The sequence below is a fragment of the Felis catus genome, chromosome D2 (assembly GCF_018350175.1).
Source record: "Felis catus isolate Fca126 chromosome D2, F.catus_Fca126_mat1.0, whole genome shotgun sequence".
In the NCBI taxonomy this organism is placed as follows: Eukaryota; Metazoa; Chordata; class Mammalia; order Carnivora; family Felidae; genus Felis; species Felis catus.
The window spans coordinates 62738260-62762595 of NC_058378.1; the positions used below are offsets into that span (position 1 = coordinate 62738260).

General features: G+C 47.9%; 1 protein-coding gene and 2 long non-coding RNA genes across 4 annotated transcripts in view; 2 read left to right on the forward strand and 1 right to left on the reverse strand.

Annotated features, from left to right (window-relative positions):
* SORCS3 (sortilin related VPS10 domain containing receptor 3) overlaps positions 1–24336 on the forward strand; it is a 597794-nt gene that overhangs the window by 18518 nt on the left and 554940 nt on the right. The window lies entirely within an intron of this gene.
* LOC109492675 lies at positions 1039–23562 on the forward strand. Its single transcript, XR_002146625.3, has 3 exons — positions 1039–2723; positions 3868–3957; positions 23317–23562. It is a non-coding gene; the product is annotated as an uncharacterized LOC109492675 (long non-coding RNA).
* Positions 4631–5570, reverse strand: LOC111557116. Its single transcript, XR_002736918.2, has 2 exons — positions 5429–5570; positions 4631–5322 (listed from the first exon to the last, which is right to left on the reverse strand). It is a non-coding gene; the product is annotated as an uncharacterized LOC111557116 (long non-coding RNA).

Here is a 24336-nt window from a genome sequence, read left to right on the forward strand (position 1 = left end):
CCAGACCTTATTCATCCTGCATAATTGAAACTTTGCACTCTTTGACCAACCTCTCCCCTTTCTCCTACCTCCTAGCCCCTGACAACCTTCCTACTCTCGCCTTGTATGAATTTGACTTTTTGAAATTCTGCACATGAGATCGCGCAGCATTTGTCTTTCTGCCCCCGCCTTACTTAGCATCATGTCCTCCAGGTTCATCCACATCATCACAAATGACAGGATTTCCTTCTTTTTTAAGGCTGGACAGTATTTCATTGTGGGTATATATATATACGACGTTTCCTTTATCCATTCGTCCTTTGATGGACACTTAGGTTGATGAAATATGTTGTGGATAATGCTGCAAAGAACATAGGAGTGCAGATATCTCTCTGAGGTACTGATTTCATTTCCATGGTACACCCAGAAGGCATTTTAGGGGTAGGGACTCCGGAAATCTCAGCCAGTCCCATTTGTCTAACTTGTCCACCTTCAGGGCTGGCAGCAGGAAGAGGGCGGCAGCAGGAGGAGGGTACCCTCTAGCCAGAGATGCTTGCTTCCTTTCTGACCCCTCCCTAAGCCTCGGAACACCACTGGGATGTGAGAGTGAGGGCTGTGACCAAAGGCTGGCTTCTATGTCTCTGGTGGCCATGCTTCTAATACTGGGTTTTCTTCGGTTAAGGAGGCAGGGAATTGGGGAGAGCTCTACTGTCTCCCCTGTCCCTCCTTAAATCTTATGTATTGATTTAAAAATATATATAACATAGTGGGGGGTGGGGCGCCTGGGTGGCTCAGTCAGGTGAGTGTCTGATTCCTGATTTTGGCTCGGGTCATGATCCCAGGGTCATGGGATTGAGCCACAGTTCAGGTTTCTCCCTGAGTGTGGAGCCTGCTTAGGATTCTGTCTTTCTCCCCCTCTGCTGCTCTCCCCACTTGCATGCTCTCTTTCTCTAAAATACACGCACACACACACACACACACACACACACACACGTATGTATGTATGTGTGTGTGTGTGTGTGTGTATAACACATAACATTTGCCATTTGAACCACTTTGAAGTGGCATTGATTACACTCACATTGCTGAGAACCGTCACCACTGTCCCTCTCCTGAGCTTTCTCACTGCCCAAACAGAAACTCTGTTTATGCATCAGTGACTTCCCACTGCTCTCAATTCTCTTTGTCAGCCTCTGAGCAGGTAAGGGGGCTTCCAGTTTGTTCCTCGATCCTGCCTTCTCCTGCCCCATCCCTAACCTCTCCCCCTCTTCTCCTTTCCTCCACCATAGGGGGCTGTGGTGTTGGGGGTGAGGAGAAGGCTTATCATATTCAGAGCTGAGGAATGGGCTGCATTTCAATCCCCCCTTCACATTCCATGTTCTTCATTTATGAAAATAATCATGCTTCTTGCACCCAGAGATCTGTGCCTTCTTCCACCCTCAACTTGTTCTCTTGGCATGGGGGCCACAGGCCAGATCACTGATGGGCTGGCCGGATATGTCCGTGCAGTCTTGTACTTGGGACTTTGTCTCTGCTAAGCCTTTTTTTTTAATGGGAGACTTGTTTCTATGCAGCTGAGATAGGAAACAAACATACTCTATAGTTGAGTGGTTATCGCCTATATTCATTATTATCTTTGTCATTATACGTGGTGAATGATGATGAGCTATGCATTGTGGTGTGGGCACTTTTATGTGTTTACAAATAATATATATCATCCTGCAGTAGTTCAGAACATATTGTGAGCAACTTCCAAACTGTGCTTCAGTGCTGTGGCATATGCTGAGTAAAGAGCAATTCAGATTTGATCTGGTCTTTTGGGAACTTGAAATCTAAGATAAGTACGTGTAAATAGAGAGAGATGGAAATGTTAAACCAACATTGGCACCCAAAATGAAGCCTTTGGGGGAGGCGATCTAATTCACCGAGGGTCTACTGTATGTCAGGAGGGGGTGTTGGGAGTGTTGTACCTGCCGTCTCATTTCCCTCTGCCAATAAGCTACAAGTTGGGGCTTACAGGTGAGGAAACCGTGATGAAGAGAGGTTGCATAGATTGCCAGGGTCACGTGGCTAATAAGCTACAGAGTAGGTAATGAACTAGAACAACATGCCCTTTGGAAATGTCAGGTCGCTGAGTCTGCTATATTCAGGACCTAGAAAATCATGGGGTTGTAGAGTTTGGGTGTGGGGATGGGCTGAGAGAACCAGAGCGAATGGCTGGGTAGAGGTGAGGAGATAGGCTTTTCTTTCATTCTAGAATGATGCAATTTTGTAAAAACCATGGACAACATTTAGTGTATTCTCCCTGTGTGCCAGGGGCTGACCTGTTCCCTCTGCATCCAGCATCTCATTTAATCCTAACCTTTCTGAAGCATCTGCTATTAAGAGCCTCATTGTAAGGATGAGGAAACAAAGGCACTGAGGTGTTGCATTCCTGGCTCAGGTCACACAGCGGCTGACTGACAGAGCCACAACTCCCATGTGGGCTGGGCTGACTTGAGAGCTCCTCACAGGCAGGGCCAGAGAGCCTCTCTTCAATCTGCTTCCCCACCTGCTCCCGGCAAGGAGGGTGAGGCCCCAGGATTGTGAGGTTCACCTCCTGATCCCACCAGGGCTGAGATGGATTTCCAACCCCTGGACCTTTCCCCAGTGAGACCATCCTGTTCTCTAGAAGCCCTCACTGAGCATTTGTTCTGAAGTTCTGGTGTTTCCAGGCCTGGAGCAGGAGGAATAAAGAGTCAGAGGTGAGAAGTAAGAACCAGGAGAGAGAGGGATGAGGTGAGGCCAGATTATGGAGGCATTGCATATCCCGCTGGCTTTATTTTTGTTGGCAGTGGGCACCCCTTAGGAATTGTGGGCAAGGGTGAGATACAGTTAGCAGAGGCATCAATCCTTCTGCAACCACCAGGAAACCCGGTCTCCCTTCTTGGTGGGAGGGAAAACAAAGGCTCAGAGAGGTGTGGCAGCTCCCCTGGAGGCTCCCAGTAGATTGTTTCCAGCAGCAAAACCAGAAGCTCTCTCCTTTCCAGAGATGGGGCGCTGGCAGCTGCTGGCTGCCTTCCCCTCCCTCGTGGCCCTCCCTCCCCTCCAGCAGGAGGGCCTCCTGCCCAGTCCCTCCCTTCCACCGTGAGCTCTGCACAGGCCCTCTCCATCATTAGAGCAACCAGTGGGGTTCTGCTGTAATTAAAGGAAGCCAACGGGAGGGAGCAAAGCAGAGCAAGGGGAAAAAGCAATCACCAACCAAACATCTTATTTCCCACGCACACTCCCTACAACCCGCGTCTATTGGCTTTCATGGGAACCTGCTTGCTTTAAATACAGCAAAGGGAAACCCCACAGGACGATGTGGGAAAGCCGGCTGTTAGTTACCATCAGGCTGCCAGGGTGGGGATTTACTCCTTTTTCCCCCCCTCCCTACCCTGCATTGGCAAAACCAATCCAATGTTAGTGTTGAAAGAGACCTCTAAGGTCATTTATTGCAGCTTCCTTCCCAAGGCAGCCTGCCCTCCATGCTTTGCCCCTCCCGGACAGCATCTCTGACACATTGTTACCTAGCTCCCACACTCTCCAGCTCCCTAATTTGCTGGACCCAAGCTCAGGTAGGGATAGGAAGACACTTTAGGGAACAAACAAACAAACAAACAAAAAACCCAAAAATCTGGCCACCCACGCCTGCTGTCATTTACCGCCTGACTCCGGAAATGTCTAATTAATTCATTTATCCAATTAGCCCCTTGCTCTCTGAAATGCTTTTTCTTGGTTGCTGAGCAACCAGGATAGACTTTCAACACATGCACACTGCTGGTGAATGAACCAGTAGTTTTTTCTTCACCCTGACACCCCTCGCCCACCCCCTCCCCTTTCTCCTTTTATTTTCCTGATGCACAGTAATGAAGACCATCTCCACCAATCTCCAGCCTTCTCACCTTCCCCAGGCCTCTGGATGTGTTTGCTGCCTGACTTAACACATCTCTGAAGGTAATTTTTATACCAGGCATTTGTCATGGACAAGGAGAATGACAGAATATACAGGTACACAGAGATGCGTTTGCAAAATAACGGAATGAGCCAGGCTCAGGTGGACCCAGGAAAAGCTTTGCTGGTGCCTGGGGGCTGGGGGGAGGGGACCCTGGCCAAGGTTAGGCTCAGAGGCGTTTGGGAAGATGAGGGGCAAACTCTCTTTAAGGGACCAGGCATAAACAAGGGTAGCTTGACTAGGCTGCGGTTCCATTTGTTTTAAAGTCTGCCCTTCATGGGGAATTGTCACCCGTCCCCAGCCAGGAGCGCACTGTGAGCAGTAAACAGGACAAGGATTTTAAGGGAGGCTGAAAGGGACAATATCAACCTAGGAGGGCGGGGAAGTGCCTTGAGGAATCATCCTTGAAGTATAACTTGCTCCTATTTCGGGATGTGAAAATGCCACATCCTGCTTCAATGAGTTAGAATGTTAGAACTGGACTTTGAGCCCAAACTTCCACCGTTCCTTGCTTTTACAGATGAGAAAATTGGAGCTTTGGGAGGATAAACAGTTTGCTCATAGCCAGCGTTTGGGTCTCCAGGGTCCCAGGCCTTCTCAGTTGACCACACTGCTTCTGTTTCATCTTATTAAGGGGCCCTTGTCCATAAAATGAGTCACTTGAGTCACCGACACTTACTTTTAAAAGTCAGCTTTTATTTTGGAAGAGCTGAAGCTGGCAGTGAAGATTTGCAGGGCACAAGGGTCTTGGCTTCTGTCTACTGCAGATGCCAGGGCATGTGATGCAGTCCAGTATTCACTGAACTGAATAGGGGCTGGTCCTCGCCCTCAGGGAGCCCCCACAATACTGGAGGGGATGGACAGTAGAGGGGGAGGGGCTCCTTCTTAGGAAGCATTTAGAGAGGAGGATCTGGGCCATTTGACCTGGACCCAGGTCTTGTGGTTGAAGGGGCTGTGAGGGTAGGGTGGGGGTGGGGCCATTCTACCAAGAGGCAGCCTGGGCCAAGGTCAGGAGGTATGAGAGATTGTGACATGTTTGGGGACTGGAGAGTGGCTTAGGAATGGAGGCTTTGGGCCCTTTGGCTTTCTGGGATACTCAGTGGATGGCTCGGAGCTGCCCATAACGGCATCTGGAAAACGTTGCCTCCTGCTTGCCAGAATAGTAAAAGAGCACAGTTTTCTTATCTCTATGCATGGGTGGGTATGGAAAAGCATATGTCAGGTTTTCTGGATGGAAATGACTTCCCTTCGAAGTTAGTTCATAAATAATGATGAAGGCTGTGAGAGGACGTACACGCTGCACACGGATTTAGCTACTGCTGTGGACCAAACTCTCCAGGAGCAGAGTGTTCAGGAAAAGCAGCTGCCTAGAGAAAGAAAGAACTATGCACTGTCAAAACCATTGGTACCCAGAGCCTCCTGTGGGACCAAGGGAAACATTTTATTGAGAAGGACCCGTTCCTTGACACTCACAATTGGTGGCACTCACTCAATCTGCAATTTCAGGAGATAGAGAAGGAACTGGCTGTGGACGATGATCACCCGATCCGGTTCTTCCAGTTAAACAGGAGCTTCTGTACATCTGAGCATTGCGATTCGGGGTAAAGTTCTCGTTTCTTCAGCCATCCAGCCAAACTCCTCTGATGTCAGGCACTCTTTTTTCATCAAGGCTGGGCTTGCTTTTAGAGAACCTAGAGATGGCAGGCAGCATTGTGGGATGCTCCTTAGTATAAAATCTCCTCTGGGGATTTTCTTAACAAAGTGGTTTGAATTCCTCTAGGAATTAAGCTGGGGGTGGCTATTTTTCTGGCTAAGACTTTTTATGATAAAAGGCATGCTGCACTGAAGGTCCCAGTGGTCTGTCTTTGGGGCAATCAGATGCACACGACAGTCTAAGGCTCTGGTAGGAAAGAGTCTGTGGCCTCAGTAAATATTTGATACACTTGGGGCTTTGATGGATGAAGCCACTGTCTGCTTGGGTCTTCCTAGACCAGAAGGTGGAGTCTCCGGTAGCCACTGCTTCTTGTTCGCTCCTTTGATTTTCTTTGGTGAAAAATGACTCTTGTCTTGGTGAGGTCTGTTAAATCCGTTCTTTTCCAAATGGGGCTGTTGGTGTATGGAGGGGATTGGAACTTTCTCTCCCTCTGGTCAGCCCTCGCCATCCCTTGGGTGATTCGGTTTCCCATTTTCTGGGATGTGTCCACAGGGTTTGTCTCCCACCCCACCCCCCGCCTTATATAAGGGGGTAGGGTGCATCTGGCGCCAGATTTCATTCAACCCTGTAACAATCCCCCCTTTATGACATCATTGCTTGTCGCCATGGAAACATCCCCCGAGTCACAGAGACTGGATTGTGGCATCATAGCATCAGGCAGGAGGAGGGAGAGAGGAGAGAAGAGGAATGAGAGTGCCCAGGGGGATGAAATTCCAACAAAATACCATTTGGTGGCAGGAATGTAGGATTTTTCTGTTTGGATCCTTGAATGGAGAGTCTGACCATGGCTTGCCAGAATAAACCTCACCTAAGAGAAGGAGGACGAGTGGTTACGGAATGTGGGTTCTGGCCTCTTTGTTCTTGCTGAGTATTAGGGAAAATACTTTTAATGAGACCTATCCTAGATTTTATACGTATTTCTCATTTGATTCTCATAAAATGTTCATGAACTATTAGAGCAGAGAGGTTAAATAATAACCTCCCTAAGGTTACAAAGCTGGAAAGGCAGAGCTGAGAGTTGGAGGTAGGAGCATACAAGTCTGTGCCCTCACGTGGCTTACAGTTTTGTGTGTGCACACAGAGAGTTATTAAGCAAATAAAATATAGTTAAGATTGTGGTAGATATGGAGAGAATAAACATGGTGCTTCAGTGAGGAGGCATTGGAGAGTGAGTGGGAACTGACTTTTGTGTATTATTAAATTTGGGACACGGCTCTGCATCTAGTTGTGTGTGCTTAAACACACAACGCACTGTGCTCATAGAGGCTCTGACCTGCCTGAGCTTGTCTGCTGGGCCCTGTGACTGTGACCCTCTTCCCTAGCTGCTTTCCTGTGCCTGTACCCTGCTTCTCCATTTGTCTGCTCCCTTTTTCTGAAATACTCCTGCCAGTCCTCCTCCCTTGATCCTGTTTTTTCCTACCAATCCCCCCTCCTTCTCTCTCTCTGGACTGTAAACTCCTCAAGAGAGAGAAGATACTCTCATCTGGTATAAAACATCCTTGGTTTGCCCAAGAAGGCTAGAAGATCTGTTGCAAAAATTAATGCAGTGGCTCGTTTTATAGGAAAAAAAATTGGCTAGATTTTATACCGTTAAAAAATATTCTTATAGACTTATCAGATTTTGGCTCCTAAATAAACGAATAAGTAACAAGTGTGCCTTAGGAGAGAATTCCCCTTGCAAGTGAAATCACCAGTCATGTTTAGTTGAGTAGCTTGTTTGCTGTTGTTGGTGTGGTTCATGCCGATTGCGATTTCCTATTGTATTTATGTGGTCCAACAACATTTTCTGTTAGGAGAATTGGTCCCAGTGTGTAAGATAGTGGCAGGTAACTTAATGCTCTTCAGGTTTCTATGAGCTGTAGGTGCTGTGCCATGGGCCACCTCTGGGCATTCCTATCCTTGTGCCTCACTTGGGCGATAGATGGGTCTAGTGAAGCCTACTGCTCTTCATTTGTGCCACCTTGCCGAGCTTTTAGGAGTATTTGCTGCTTGAGTTCAGTTCTCATCATTGCTTTCCTAGGATATAGGGTAGATGAGTCCCTACTTGGCTTCCAAAGTCCAGGTTACCCATCTCAGGTGAGCTTCATACTGATTGGAGCTCTGCTATTATACTTTACTGTGACAGGTGTGTGTGTGTGTGTGTGTGTGTGTGTGTGTGTGTGTGTGTGCGCGCGCGCGCGCGCATGTGCGCGTGCATGTGGTATGCATGTGTGTGCACACAGGTACAGTTCTTAATTAGTAAACCATATTAAATGCACTTACAATCTAAGCTTGTTCTTTCTAGGACCTAGAGTGTCTCAATCTGACTGATAAGGGGGCCGTTTATTGATTCCATCAGGACCATTTATGACTGGCACATTACAGAACTAGTAAGTGGCTTGTTTTTTTAAGGGATGCATGAGGAGTCATATAATGAATTAGTTAAAACCCCAGGCTTAGGAGTGAGATAGAGACGGTTTTGGATCCTGGTTGGGCCTCTTACTTGCTAACTGATCTTGAGCAATTGACTTAGATTCTCTAGGTGTAAATGCCTTCATTTACAAAATGGGCATGAATCTTATTGCCTATTTCATGGCATGGATGTTTAGATTCACTGAGATACACCTGTAAAGTCTTTTTTTTTTAAATATGAAATTTATTGTCAAATTGGTTTCCATACAACACCCAGTGCTCATTCCAACAGGTGCTCTCCTCAATACCCATCACCCACCTCCCATTCCCTCCCACTCCCCATCAACCCTCAGTTTGTTCTCAGTTTTTAAGAGTTTCTTATGTTTTGGATCCCTCCCTCTCTAACCTTTTTTTTTTAACACCTGTAAAGTCTTAACCACGTGCCTATCTTGTCAAAGTTAACTATAATTTAGTGGGTTAAATGTACTGTTTGTATTTCCTCCAATAATTTGTTAACACTTTTTGAACTCAGTGCAAAACTTTGACTATGCCCTGGATCACATCTAGGAGTTTCAAAGTTTGAATTAGAAGGATCAAGATAATTGGCATTTTTATTCATCATTTGCAGTCTCCATAGGTGAAAAGGGCCCAGGAAGTGTAACTCCTAGCATAGAACTGATTTCTGAGAACTGTCTCAAGTCCTAGAGATCGTTTCTCAAGTGTGACCCTGACTTTATGGCTATAAGAGCAAATTAAACAGGTGTGGTCCTCTGCCTCCAAGAGCAAATGGTTCTCTTCACACGGTACTACCAGAGGGGAGATTCAGTCAGATGTGTATGTGAATTGACAGGCACACACAGACCAGGTGAGGGAGGTTACTCTGACCTTTAGGAATTCAGTTCATATTTCTGTATCCTCAGATATAAAAGTGCAGAAGGTAGGGGCTGCTAGATACTTTTCTCCCCATGTGTTTATTGATGTGTAAAATACATGCACTGAGTACACAGTTTTTTTTTAACGTTTATTTATTTTTGAGAGACAGAGACAACATGAGCGGGTGAGGAGCAGAGAGAGAGGGAGACATAGAATCTGATGCAGGCTCCAGGCTCTGAGCTGTCTGCACAGAGCCTGATGTGGCTCAAACTCATGAGCCATGAGATCGGGACCTGAGCCGAAGTCAGATGCTTAACCAACTGAGCCACCCAGGCGCCCCACGAGTCCACAGATTTTCATCTCAGTTTTTTACATATGAGTACGCTGATGTCACTCCACCACATAAATGAGGTCAAGCTGTAGAACTATGTATTCATTGCATTCCAGAAAGCTCCTTCATTATCCCTTCACATTATATGGCCTTTCTCCCTGGAAGTAATCAATATTTTGATTTATATCAAATTTTGCCTGTTCTTGAAATTCACATAAATGGAATAATACAGTGTTGTAGGCAGCTTCTTAGATGGCTCCCAACAATCTCTGCCTCCTGATACCCATGCGCTTGTATAATATCTTCCCTTTGGATGTGGACTGGCCTGTGTAACCTGCTTCTAATGAATAAGGTATGACACACATGATGGAATATCGCTTCCATGATTAGGTTACAAAAGACTCTAACTTGAATTTTCCTTACATTCTCTCTGGTCCTTTTCTGGCTCTTGTTCTGGTGAAGCAAGCCGCCATGTTGGGAGGTGCCTTCTTGGGGAACATCTGGTGAACTGAGGCCTTTGGCCCGACAACCATATGGGTGATCCTGGAAGCAAATCTTCCCCTGGCTAAGCCTTGAGATCACTGTAGTCTGGCTGACACCTTGATCAGAGCCTTGGGACCCACCCTGAGCTGGAGGACTCAGCTAAGGTGCACCAGAATTCCTGACCCACAGAAATGGTTGAGACAATAAATGTCTCTTGTTTTAAGGCACTAAGTGTTGGTGTAATTCAATAGTAATAGACAACTAGTATGTATAGTATGTTCTGTTTTGTGTCTGGCCTTTTTCACTGAAGTCTGTGTGAGATCTATCCCTAGTGATACAAGTATATTGATATTTAGCTATATTGATGTATATAGCTTCAGTTTGCTTTCTTTTATTTCTGTAAAGTATTACAGTGTAGGAATATACCCAAATTATTCATCCATTCTAAAGTTTGGGATATCTGGATCGTTTCAGTTTTTGGCTACATCACAACTTTTTTTACATTTTGTGTGTGTGTGTGTGTGTGTGTGTGTGTGTGTGTGTGTGGCTATATGCTCTACTTCCTCTTGATATATATCCAAGGGTAGAATAACTGGATCATAACATAGACTTTAGTAGATACTTCCAATTTTTCAAATGGTTACACTGATTACACTCCCTCTAGCAATGTATGATACTTCCCGCTTTGCCACTTCCTTGCCAAGGCCTGATATTTGTAATTAAAAAAAATTAGGGGCGCCTGGGTGGCGCAGTCAGTTAAGCGTCCGACTTCAGCCAGGTCACGATCTCGCGGTCCCAGAGTTCAAGCCCCGCATCGGGCTCTGGGCTGATGGCTCAGAGCCTGGAGCCTGTTTCCGATTCTGTGTCTCCCTCTCTCTCTGCCCCTCCCCCGTTCATGCTCTGTCTCTCTCTGTCCCAAAAATAAATAAACGTTGAAAAAAAAAATAAAAAAAAAAATAAAAATTATTTTAGCCATTCTGGTGGATGTGTAGTGGTATATGCCATGTGGGTTTTAATCTGATGACTATGGATGTTGACCATTTTTCATGTTTAGTGGTCATTTGGATATAATCTTTAGTGAAACACCTATTCAGATATTTCGCCCATTTTATATTATCTGTTTTTCACGTGGATTTGTAGGAGTTCTTTATATTCTGGATTAAAGTGCTTTGCTATATTTATTATTCAGACCTTTTTCCAGTTTGTGGCTTGCTTTGTTATTAATGGGATGCTCTTAATTTTAATGAAGTTAACTTTTTAAGTTTTTTCTTTTAAGGTTATAAAATCTTTGCTCATTCCTGTGTCAGGAAGATGCTTTCCTATGTTTTCTTCAGACATGCTTTGTTTTACATTTTACATTTAGGCCAGTGATTCACCTGGAATTTCTTTTTTTGTGTGTGCTGAGTGTCTGATGTGAAGAAGGGGGTCAAATTTATTTCCTTTTCTCATATGTAACTCCAAATGACCCATTGTCATTCACTGAAAAGGGTATGTTTATTGCAAATCAGGGGTCTTGTGTATGGCAGGTTTTGAGTTCTCTATTTGGTTCCATTTTTTTTTCTGCTATCCTAACACCGGTGCTACCTGTCTTCATACTATAGCTTTATTATCTATTTTATTATTTGGTAATTTAAGTTCATCAGCTTTTTGTGTTTTCTTCATGACTGTTTTGGTGCTTGGTCCTTTACATTATATGTATATGTAAAATCCATATATGTTTTAGAATCAGCTTGCCAATTTTCATACAAAAAAAAAGGCTGCTAGGATTTTTGGCTAGGATTACATTATATCAATGATCGGTTTGGAGAATATTGACACTGTTTTTTCTTAATTTCTTTCAGCAGTGTACCACAATTTTTAGTGGAAAGATTTTAGAAATCTTTTAATATGTTCATTTCTAGCAGTTTGATGCTTTTTTGATGCTATTTTAAGTGAAATTTTCAAAAGTTAATTTTCTAATTGTTTGTTGCTAGTAGTATGTTAGGTTCTTCTAAAATTTCTTTGCATACTGTCGTATCATCTATGAATAATGAAAGGATGTTTTCTTTCTTTTATTTGTACCTTTTATTTCATTTTCTTGCCTTATTACACAGGTTATAGCCTCCCTACAGTGTTGAGTGGAAGCAATGATGGCAGACATCTTTTGCTTGTTCCTGAGTCCGGTGGAAAACATTTAATAGTTCACAGTGAATCATCATGTTTGCTGTAGGTGGTTATAGATATCCAGGTTAGGGATAAAAGTCTCTTTTTCAAGTCTGACATTTGATGATTATCTCTGATTGTATGGAAAAAGTAAAAGCTAATCTATAGGAGGGAGGAATAATGATGATAACATGAGTAAGAATCAGAGAGGCAAGAGAGAGAAGGAGATGAAGTATGCTAAAAAAAGAATACAAGAGGAATTTCCTAAGTGCTTCCTATGTTTCGGGCACCCTGAGAGCTGAGGTAGGTTGTGATCAATAGGTCACATGGCTAATGAGGGCTGGAGGTTGGGTGAGAACCCAGGTCTTCTGGAACCAGAGCTTATTCTTTCTGCTGTACTCAGAGGGAGAGTAAATAAAGGAAGACCTGAAAGGAAGGGAGCAGCTATTGTAAAGTCCTCTTATGGATTTTAGGACCCTGTTCTTTCCTATGTCTCCCCATCTCTTGTTTCTTTCTTCCTGTCTCTTTTTCAATCTCTGTTTCTAATTCAGTCATAATCTTAATCGTGGACTCGAGCTCAGTCTCATAATGCTCTCTACAGGGGGGAATGGTGGTAGGTATCTTCTTTCTCCTTCTATCCAGATCATATGAGGCTTCTCTGCTGTGGGCCACTTCTCATTTTAATTCAGTTTTTACACAATGCCGGTTGACATGGTCAGTCAGATCACAATGGCTAGGGAATGAGATTAATGGGCATGGTCGGTGCCTCCTTGGTGTCTTGGTGTCCATGCTCTGCAAATAATGACCAGTCAACAGTCACTGGTACACATGGAATAAGAGGGATGAGCAAGCTTCAGCCTGGAGTGAAGGGTGCACCCACCACTCCTCACCCTAGACAAGCCCAACCTTTTGTGGTGACAAGCCAAGCTTATCTGTGGCGACTAAGGCCTCTATCCTGGACCAGGCCTAGGTGTGTTTGCAAGCCTTGCTGCTGCTGTGCTGCCTGAGCTTTCCACAGCTGGCTCCGTTCTCCTGTCGGTTTTGCTTCCTCTTTTGCAAAGTCTATCCTGAGGCTATTGTTTGGTTTTCTAGTCCTGATTGAATTAGGATGGTTCCATTTAAGGTGAAAACAATATAAAACAACCACAAAAAAAGCGCCAAAGAAGAAACAGAATAAAGAAGTGTTTTTTAGTCTTTGAAAGATGAATGCAAATGTGTTTTTGCAGTGTTTTAATACATTCGGATGCTTCCCTAACATTAGCCAATCTATCATAGCCTGCCCGGGAACCTGGTGTATTTATTATGTTGCAGGAAATTTTTTTTGAGGAAGAGGCTGAAGGGTAGGGTGAGAAGGTGCCTGCCTGAAGGCCCATGAGTCATCAGATTCATTACTGAAGCATTAAACTACCTGCTGGTCCCTAGGACTGGCCCTTGGAGGGGTAGTTCAGGGAGCAAGGTGTGGTGGGAATGAGGTCCTTATCTGACATTTTCCTGTTGTTCTGTACAGGCAGTAACCTTTTTCCCACCCCAGGACTACAGCTCATGTCCTCTGAGTATGACCTTGTGGAGAAAAGTGTGGATGAGTCAGCACTATCCAATCCCCATTCCTGGAGACAAAGCATTCAGTATGTGTGTGTGTGTGTGTGTGTCTGTGTGCGCGCGCATGTGTGTGTGCACATGCATGTGCATGTTTAGCAAAGAGGACCATTGAAATTGCTTGCAGCTCTGAGATTTTCTAACTTTTTCTGTTGTATGCAACATTTTAAAGTAGGAGGGGTGCTGCGTGACCAGACATTTGTTTAAAGCAGTAGGTGCTCTTAGTTCCTAGTAACATTCTAGTAGTGATGTAATTGATGTCACTTGTAGACACGTGTGCCTGGTCTTAGAAAAACGTGAGGATGCCAAAATTAAATTCCTTAACTGGGCATTGATAGACCCCCTTGAGCATACTTTGAGAATCAACAAGGATGGGTCTCAACATTTCACGTCTTCCTACGTTCTGACCTCAGGTGGCCTTCTGGATGGTGGTACATGACCGTGGCATGCTTAATAGTAATGGTACTTTAGTAATAGTGGACCCTGTTGAAGTGAGGTGACTCTGTTACGTGGGGTTGACTAGTTGGGTTGACTAGACCTGGTCCACACTAGTGACTTTCAGAGGCCAAGTTCAGACCTGCAGAAGCAGCTGTTAATGAGTTCATACGTGTAAAGTGCTTGGCTGTATCTGGCACATAGTAAGCCCTCCATCAGTGTTAGTGAACGTGAATGCTATTGCTGAAAAAGAGGTGATGATTAACAGCCATCGGGACCTGGTAAAAGTAGGGTAGAGTCAGTGCTTGGGGACAAGAGCACCATTTAGGATGAGAGAGAGTATTCAGTGCTGGAGAGTACAGGAGACTTAGTGCTTTACCTGCCTCTGACCCTTCTTCTGGGTTCAACCTAGTTGGGTCACGTGTGCTCTGGAGTTGTGCCTCCCACAGCCTCCTGAGGGCAGGGACCCTGTCTACCTCAGCAGTCTCTGGCCTGGAGCGTGTGCTCAAAAATATGTTATTGAAAAAATGGGTGATGTGCTCAAAATGCTTCGACAGTGAGCTCTGGTATTTCCCTAAGTTTATATTCTCTGAACTAACAGCATCGTGCCCACAGTGAGGTCCTGCTCTGCTCTCCCACCGAGGGCACAGCTGCACTGGGTACCCTCAGGTCTGAGGGCTCAAGGCAAATCAGATTATCTTTCTCTGAGAGACCAAGCCAGGGAAGGACATTGGAACCCTACTGTAAAATAAACTATTAAAAAAGATAGGTTCGTTTAGCCTGGAGAAGAGAAACCTGGGGGTCCAGAGCTCTTAGTATTTGAAGAGCTTCTGGGCAGAAAAAGGCAAGAATTGTTCTTTATAGCCTTCTGGATAAAAGTTTGATGGGAGATGAGGAATTGCAGAAGCTGTTTTTGTTGTGCTGTAAGGAGAGACTTTACCCTGGGGAGAAGTGGTTAGCAGAGTCTCAGGGGAGCTTTTTAGGTGGCTGTCCTGGGGTGTGCAGAGGACTTTGGAATCCACCTTCAGACTTCCTTCCAAAGTAGAAGTTAAATGGGATGAGAACAGGCTTCTCTTGCTTGTGGAGAAGTGAAAGCTGTTGAGTCAATCAGGGTTGGTGAGAACCTTATCCATCTTGAACGAGAAATGAAGGAACCCACCATTTCCTGAGCACTGTCTCTGTATCAGGAGCGTTGCTGGGTGCTTTCTTTACCAGACTTACTTGTCTTGGAACACATTAAGGTGAGTAGTAGAGAAGGAAGCACTCAGGTGGAGTCAGTTGGCCAAGGCTCACATCCTTTCCAGTCATCTCCTGGGACCCTGTGCTGTCATGTTGATACTTTTTTAATACCACACCCACTTTTTCCTCATCTAAATAAATGATTTGCAGGTAGAACAGACCTGCTTCAAACTCTTCTGGAACTTTCTTCAGGGGCTTGGATGGGTTTTTGCCTTGTCAGCCAAGACTTTCCTCTTTCCTGCGGAGTCCTTGCCCAAGGCTCTCTACTGAAGTGTCCCATTTCTCCCCCTTCCCCTTGGTGGAGAGTTCCAGAAAGATTTCTGTTGACCTTCCTTTAATTGCTAATAATTATTCAATTTTATGTAGCCCAGAGTGATAAATATTCATGAATAGCACAGTGCATCAGGATCCAACACTTTAAGCTATTGTGTTTTTTTAATTAAACTGAAACATGGAATTAAATGCAATAAAAGGGGAAAAAAAAGAGAGAGCATATGTATGTATCTATTTCAGTCCTGCTGTGGGACTGTGTGGGAGGCAGATTGGAAGCTTTGACCTGGATGTTGTGATGTTCTGTCTTAGAGTTTCTAAAGGAGACACCTAAAATATCTGGACCTGGCCAGGTTCATTCATTCATTCACACATGTTTTTCATTAATTCACTCAGCACATATTTACTACCATGAGCCCTCACAGTGCCTCTCAATAGGCTACAAATAGACTAGAACAGGACCTAAGGAGCTCACGATTTAGTCCTGGAAGAGATAGGCACACAAATAAGCCATGCCGGAACTGCTTGGTGAGCATAGGTAAAACATGAAATAGAGTGTTCCCAGAGGAGCAGAGGGTAACTTCCCCGGGCGGTTGATGAAGCGGCATAGGGGTGGCGTAAGCCCCGTCAGGACTTATTAGTTGGTCCCGTGTACAATGCTTCTTTCTTCAGCCCACTGAGTCTCATCTCCCTTTCCCTAGAGAGTCTGTGGAGGCTGTGGACTCAGAAGTTGGACTACTTGGGCTCATCTCAGTTCTGATGCTTACAGTGGGTGAATATGACCCCGTGCAATGTTAACCAACCCTGAGCCTCAGCTTTCTTATCTGTAATATGGGGATTATCACCGAACCTACCTCACAGGGCTGTGGTAAGGGCTACACTAGCCGATGCATGTGAGGTTTCCAGAATGGTGCCTGGCGCACAGAATGTGCTCAACTATAGCCATGCCAGCCGCCATTGCTGTTTGCTCTGAGGCCTCAGTCCATGAATTCTTGTGGCTTCTCTCCTGCTGTGGACTTCTCGGTTCTCTAGAGACTTCTTGTGAGGTTTGGCTCCATGAGGAGGCAGGCAAACGGCAGGTGAGCTATTGTTGAGAGTTCCAGAATACTGCTGAGAGCTGGCCTCGGGAGCCAGCGAGAGGAAGGCAAAGACAGGGCCTTAACAAATACCTTCCAGAAGGCCCCCTCAGAGATGGGGCGGGAGCCTGGGTTGGGCACCTTGGGGAGCAGAGAGCAGGAGGGACAGCGCGAGGGGAAAATAGCACACCTTCCCGTGAATGCCACCTTGGATCCCTGAGCTCTGTGGGGAGGAAGACGCACTCACATGTGGGTGTAACACATGCTGTACTCCGTGGGTCGTGTTTTCCTGCTTTAAAATGGGAAATGTGAGTTATTTATTTGTAGCACATGCATGGTGAGATGCTCATGAACCAGCCTGGGGATGTTCTCCAAGTAAACAAACCCACTTTCTGGAGAGGCGGTTTCTTTTTACAGCCCCAGAGATAAAGTAGCCCCAGAAAGCTCACCACTGCCAGTTTCTAGCACCTTGATGTCCCTTTCTGGCTCCGAGAGGCCCATCTCTGCCATCCTCCCCCACCCCCGCCTGCAGTGTCAGCCTTCCCACTGTGTACCACCCAGCTTGCCTTTTTGTGTCAGTTCATAACTGTAGCTGTTTCAAGTCAGAGGTGGATGGGGTTGCCAAGTGGAAGAGGTTGTGGCCATGAGGAAAAGGCCTTGGGGTCACTGTCTGATAGGATGACCCATTAGGGTTGATTTTGTTTCGTAGCCTTGGTTTAAACACGAGCTCTGTGTGGTTTTTAATAGACCACCGGCCCTCTTTGAGCCTAGTTTCTTCATCCATAATGATAGGATTGATCAGAATGTAAAGGCAGAGTCCTTACTGTAACCGTCCAGGCCTCATGATTGGCCCTTGTCACTATGCTCACCTTACCTCCTGCTTGCTCCCCTGGTTTACTCGGTCCAGCTGCACTGGCATCTCTGTTCCCCTATAGATCCCAAATGCTCCTGCCTCAGGACCTTTGCACTGACTCTTCTCTCTCTCTCTCTCTCTCTCTCTCTCTCTCTCTCTCTCTCTCTCTGAAATGCTCTGTCCCTACCTAGCTGCATGTTTCATTTTCTCACCTCCTTCTGAAAGGAGATGAGAATTTTTTTTTTTTACTGAAAATTGCCTTTGAGGGAGGCCTGCCTTTGGCCCCCAATTTACAATTGTGTATCTCTCCTCACATTCACCTTCTTTCCCTGCTTTCGTTTCCCTCAGGAACCCTCTTGCATATTACCCATTTTAGTACTGCCTGTTACTTATTGGCTGTCCCTCCCATGGGCATGCAGGCTCCACGAGGACCGAGCATTGGTCCATTTTGTTTCCAGCTCCCACATGGTGCAGCCTGTGGTGGGGAGTGTGACAGAGATGGGGAAACTCAGCAAAGCAAGGTGGTGGAGACACTTTGTGATCGCAAGCTTTCTGGTTCTTTATCTCCTGAACTGTGAGAAGAAACGGCCTCCCCAGAAAGCAGTTTGTTTACTTGGAAAACAAAATCTGCATGCTGATTCTGCTCGGTGCCTAATAGATATTTGCTGAAGGAAAGAATACAAGGCCAAGCCTGGGGCCGCATGGCCTGGACTGCTCCTCTTATCAGCTCTGTGAACCTGAGCCAGCTCCTTAGACTCAGTGACTTTAGTTTCCTTCCTTATCAAAAGGGGGTAAATGTGTAACTACCTTGTGGGGTTGTTGGGAGGTGTCCACGCAAGGCTGAAGAAAGCCTGCATCTTGGAGGTGCTCAGCAGGTTAGCTATTATTTTGAAAAGTACTTTCGGTTCTCATATTCTACTTACGGACAGAGGGTTAAGGATCTTGGGTTGAGCCCTCAAGAAATGACTCCCATAGGCACTAATATGGTTCGTGCATCCTGCCTCTGATGCTGCCTGAGAGGAGGGTGGGGGCTGCTGGACAGATTGTAGGGGGTGCAACTTCATCCAGTGCTTTCATGTTGCTAAAGTCTTAGGAGACTGGACAGCGAGGCAGAGGAGAATTCTAAATTGACCCCTGGTTAGGAAATTCAGATACCCTGGGTTCAGTACCCAGAGGGAGCTTGGGATGAAGGGACCTGGCTCTGGGCCCTGAAGCAAGCTGGGTGCCAATCTTGAGGGTGGATGTAGGCAGCCTCTGGTCTTCTCTCCACTCCAGATCTTGCTTAGTCTTGGCCCAGGATCTTACCTATTCAGATCCTCCCTGGCATCACCACCAGTCTGGGGGTCACTGGCTTTTAGCCAGTATTCTAGGGAATCTGCTTACCCAGGACATCTAAGCATGCTTCAGCTCAGGTCCTTACAGAGCTCAGAGGAAGACCCTGAAGGTCCCAGTGGTAGGGACAGTTACTCTCACCCTACCCACCACATTCCCCGCAGTAGACTAGTCAAATCAAGGTGACCTTGGAGCTGAGTCTTGAAGGGTTCAGAAAGCTGAGGAAGTCTTGGAAAGAGAAAGCCTTTCTTGTTTGGGCATAGTCATCAAATAGGAAGCGTAAGTTTGGGCTTCTGTTTGCCCCTTGGTCTTAGAGACAGCATGTACTTCTAAGGGCGAGAGTGCCTGAGAGTCTCCGTGCCCTTCCTTCAGAAATAACGGATGCTTAGAAGGGAGCCCCAATTGTCTGACCCCTGCTGGCCCTCCCACTTGCTTGTTTATGGAGAAGTAGAAGAGAAGAGGCAGCCAAGACCTACCTGGTGCTTCAGGGAAGCTTCCAGGATGATTTTGCTCCCAACATGAAGCCCTGAGGACAGGATGCCTGAAAATGGGAGAGAAAGGTATTTTTATTCTTTTGCCTTGGTGCTGTTGTGATGGCTCCTTGTGTTTATGCTGTGGGTAACTTTTGGTGCCAGCTGATGTTTGCCTGACTCTTATCCCAGCCAAACCATCCAAGCTGGGAAGAGATGGGGAAGCCAGTTATATAAGACTGGTAATTCTGGGGTGGATTAGCCCTGGGATTCACAGGGTCTGGCTCAGCGCCTGGCAAGGCCTGGGATGGGCCTACCTCAGTCAGCTTGGCTGCCATAAGAGATAGTGTAGGCTGGGAGTCCTGGCCCCCGTGCATTGGCACAGACCGCCGGGTGGCAGAGTGGCACAGTGGTCCCTCACTAGACTTTAGAGCTGGTCAGCCCCGCTCGATGCTGGCTGCTTGTGGGACCTCTGGACAGCCTTGGACTCACTCTGCTGCTCGGGCCGCTCATCTGTAAAATGGGGATGATGGTAATGATGCTTATTGTAGGAGGTTTTTGTGGAGATTCAGTGGGCCGTTCCACGAACATACATGGCACCAGGCATTTGTTTAGAGAGTAACTCAGGAAATGTTGGTGTTGATGAGTAGAGAGGTGGGCAGTGAATGGATAGTGGTCGTGCCGTGAGAGGCCAGCTGTGGAGGAGGACCACACTGAGTGTTGCAGGAATGTGGAGGCAGCACACAGCCTGTGTCTGCGAGGCAGAGAGAAAGGGAGCCACAACTCGAGTCCAAGCGTGGGCGCACTGGTCATCCCTGGTGTCGCCTTTGACAACACGTCTGCTGCTCCCTGGCCCCAAGGGAATCCTTTAGTGGCAGAGGCTGTGAGGGCCATCCACCAGTGCCTTTCTTGAGTGAGATCACAGGGCCGTGGGCCTTTAATACACCCTCCCTGCCCAGCCAGGATGGGGAGGCAGCAGCTGCAAGGGTCACCTGCACCTGGCATCCTGCACATCCAGACCCAGGGGACATTCTTCCTTCTGTTTGACCTGCATGTCCTGAGACCCTGGGCCCAACACTGTTCCCCCAGTTTATTGGAATTCCTTACCTGCTGACTCTATCCCTGGCCCACCCTCCCCACTTCTGCGCCCTCACAAAACTTATAAATGCCTAGAAAGAAGACATGACTACATGCAAGATTGTTTTTTTTTTTAATAGAGGGCACATTGACTTTTTGGGCAAAGAAATTCTTTCTGGTGCTGTCTTTCATGAGCACTGAAGGACTTAGCACCCCTGCTCCCAGCCGGCATCACTGGCATTGTCCCCACCCTCTTCCAGATGTCCTTGGGGGCTGGCACCTGCCCCATTGAGACCTGCTAGAGCTGAGGTGGCATGGATGTTTGCTTCTCCTCTTGTGGGTTTCTTTGCTGACTCTGCTTTCTCTTTGGGGTTGGCTGACCCCCCTCCTGACACTTTGCTCCTCATTGCCTGGTGGCAGTGAGGTCCTACAGTGCTGGTGGGGGTGGGTAGGCAGTCCTGGGGAGAAGCACAGCTGTGGCAGCGGAGTGAATGCAGACGGAATGAAAGTGGGCAATCACAGGTGGCCCATGGCACGGGGTGTCCCTGGAGGGGTGTCTGGCTCTGATTCTCTTGCAGACCCTGCTTGTCAGCTTGTCTGTGGTGAGAGGAGGTCAGGGAGGAGGGCACTGTGTCTCTGGAAGTGAAGCTCTGAGCAGGGGTCTGGCATTCCTGGAGGCAACAGGGACTCTGTAGGAGTGCTCTCCGGGTCTCAGTTTTGTGGGGGAAGGCATCCCCCGGGAAGGGGCGACAGGACCAGCGGTGACCAGCTTGGGGCTGGGGTGGGGAGGCACAGGAACTGCCAATTGCTGCAGACTCAGGCTGCAGAAACATCTGCCTTACTCACCCCTGCAGCCAGCATTCTGGGCAAATAAAGTGATGAATAACTGATCGTCGTGAGCTCTAGAACACCCACCCTCAGTAAACTGCAGAGATGAAAATCTGGGGTCTCCATGGGGCTGGCTCTACCCTGGTATAACAAGCCTGGAAGGTTCAGGAACCTTGGGAGGGAGCCTGATGAATTCAGAATGCCGCACCACTCTTCCTTCTGACCTGTTTTCCTGCCTCGCTTTCACCCTCCCTACCATTTCCTAGCTATTCTGTTCCCATCCCTCTTCCTTTCTCCTTGTGTTTGAACCTTTCACGTACCTGATGGAAAGGACCCAGGCTCCTGGCACGAGCCCCATGTACTCGGCGGTCTCTCTCAGAACCACAAATCCATCCCTTTCTCAGGCTTTTCATTCATCTATCCACCCACCCACCCACCCTTCTGTCCGTCCATCCATCCATCCACCCACCCCAACCCTGCTTAACATCCTCCCTCCATCAAGGTGGTCTGTCTTTCCCAGCTGGATAGTAAGCTCCATCAATCAGAGCATGTAACTGATACTTAAAAATCACCCAACCTGTCTGGCCTGGGGAATGCCACACCACTCTTCCTTCTGACCTGTTTTCCTGCCTCGCTTTCGCCCTCCCTACCATTTCCTAGCTATTCTGTTCCCATCCCTCTTCCTTTCTGGGGAAGTGCTGTTTGAGACACTTAGGAGCCCTCTGGGTCTCTTCCCCTTTCCTGCTGCCTCCGGGTAAGGAATGGGGCTGAGTGAGTGGAAAAGCCCTTTCTTGATACAAAATGTCACTAGTGACTGAGCTTTTTTTAATGGTGAATATCTGTATTCTCTATTAGGCAGCCCCACGTTCAGATGTCTGGGAGAGGTCACACCGAACACAAATACACATTAAGGTGTATATGACTGATGTGAAGTTGTCCTTCGAGTGTGAGGTGCGCTCAGAGCAGGGGCTGGGAGAGCATGAGGTGTGGCTGGAACCACGCAGGAGTAAGGTACAGGGGTGTGGCTGGAAGGGTACCATGCAGGAGTAAGGTACAGGGGTGTGGCTGGAAGGGTACCACGCAGGAGTAAGGTACAGGGGTGTGGCTGGAAGGGTACCACGCAGGAGTAAGGTACAGGGGTGTGGCTGGAAGGGTACCACGCAGGAGTAAGGTACAGGGGTGTGGCTGGAAGGGTACCACGCAGGAGTAAGGTACAGGGGTGTGGCTGGAAAGGTACCACGCAGGAGTAAGGTACAGGGGTGTGGCTGGAAGGGGTACCACGCAGGAGTAAGTACAGGGGTGTGGCTGGAAGGGTACCACGCAGGAGTAAGGTACAGGGGTGTGGCTGGAAGGGTACCACGCAGGAGTAAGGTACAGGGGTGTGGCTGGAAGGGTACCACGCAGGAGTAAGGTACAGGGGTGTGGCTGGAAGGGTACCACGCAGGAGTAAGGTACAGGGGTGTGGCTGGAAGGGTACCACGCAGGAGTAAGTACAGGGGTGTGGCTGGAAGGGTACCACGCAGGAGTAAGGTACAGGGGTGTGGCTGGAAGGGTACCACGCAGGAGTAAGGTACAGGGGTGTGGCTGGAAAGGTACCACGCAGGAGTAAGGTACAGGGGTGTGGTTGGAAGGGTACCACGCAGGAGTAAGGTACAGGGGTGTGGCTGGAAGGGTACCACGCAGGAGTAAGGTACAGGGGTGTGGCTGGAAGGGTGCCACACAGGAGTAAGTACAGGGGTGTGGCTGGAAGGGTACCACGCAGGAGTAAGTACAGGGGTGTGGCTGGAAGGGTACCACGCAGGAGTAAGGTACAGGGGTGTGGCTGGAAGGGTACCATGCAGGAGTAAGTACAGGGGTGTGGCTGGAAGGGTACCACGCAGGAGTAAGTACAGGGGTGTGGCTGGAAGCGTGCCACACAGGAGTAAGTACATGAGGAGAAGCCCTTCAGGACTCTCCTGGGCCAGTGGTTTCAAACTGAAAGGTGGTAATTTCAGCGTATCAAAGCTTTGCCCTGTTAGCTCCGAATCCACCGTGCGTCTGGAGAGAGTGGTGGGGAGCTTAGCGCTAGAGGTCATAGCTTTGGAGCCTGTCTGTCCTGGTTCCAATCTTGGTTCCCACGTCCTAGCTGTGTGCCCTCAGATAAGTTCTAAGCCTGAGGTTCTTCGTCTGTACCATGGAGATAGTAATAATACTGTCCTCATAGGGTCGCCCTGAGGGTTTGATGAAATAAGGCGTGCACTTTGCTTTGCAGAGTGCCTGGCACATCATGGTTCAAAACATGAGTCACCGTCATCATCGTCGCCATCATCATCGCCATCCTCATCATCGCCATCCTCATCATCGCCATCCTCATCATCACCCTCATCCATAGCTTTGGGAGAGGAATCTGGAGCAAAAGTAGGAGGCATCTGCATACCTGAACCATCAGCCACAGCAGTGCCAGGTTTAGCAAATAAAAATATAAGCACATTTGCTCATAATTTATCTGAAATCCACATTCCACTGAATGTCCTGTATTTTATCTGGGAAGCCTCATCAATCAAGCCTCTCAGAAACCAGGTCTGGATCTCCTCCCCCAGCTTGATCCTAACTAGGATGGCCACGAGGGGTCCGGGAGGAGGCGGGGGATGGGGAGGAGGCGGGGGCAGGAGGGGTGGCTGGGGTGAGGGGCTGTGTGCGTGGGGGGGACTCAGCAGAGCTGCGTGCTCCGTGGATGCGGAGGGCGTTGTGAATCAGAGCGCGTAGACGCCAGCACCTGCCAGCAGGCCGTGGGCACGGAGACTAGCAGCCCGTGGGGAGGTGCTCCACGCCGGTTCCCAGTGGCAGTGGCACAGCAGTGGGGACCACTTCTGTTTTCTTCTTGAGAGAAGCGGCCAGCGGAGCTCTGAGTTTTCTCACCCTGGTGGGTGTGTAGGGCACCTCCCTCCAGTTTTCTCCTGTTCCTGCTCATTTCCTTTTTCTCTGTCCTCCTGTCCTCCCCCCCCCATCTCTTCCTCTCTACCTGCCTCCCCCTCCCCCTCCCCCACCAGCCTTTTTGAGAGAGCTGGTGTGGGAGGGATTCTGACGCATTCCTGGTTACCTGCTGTTCCAAGCCCACAGGCTTCTGCCCCTCCACGTGCTGAGTCCAGGATCCTCCCTTGGCAGCATGGCCCTAGCCCCCAGCAGCAAGGGAGCATCCGAGGGCAGGTTCTGTGTGACCCGGGGGAGATGAGCTGCTTCCACGCCCCTCCAGGTGCGCAAGCCTGCTGGGGAAGCGAGGATGTGATGTGCA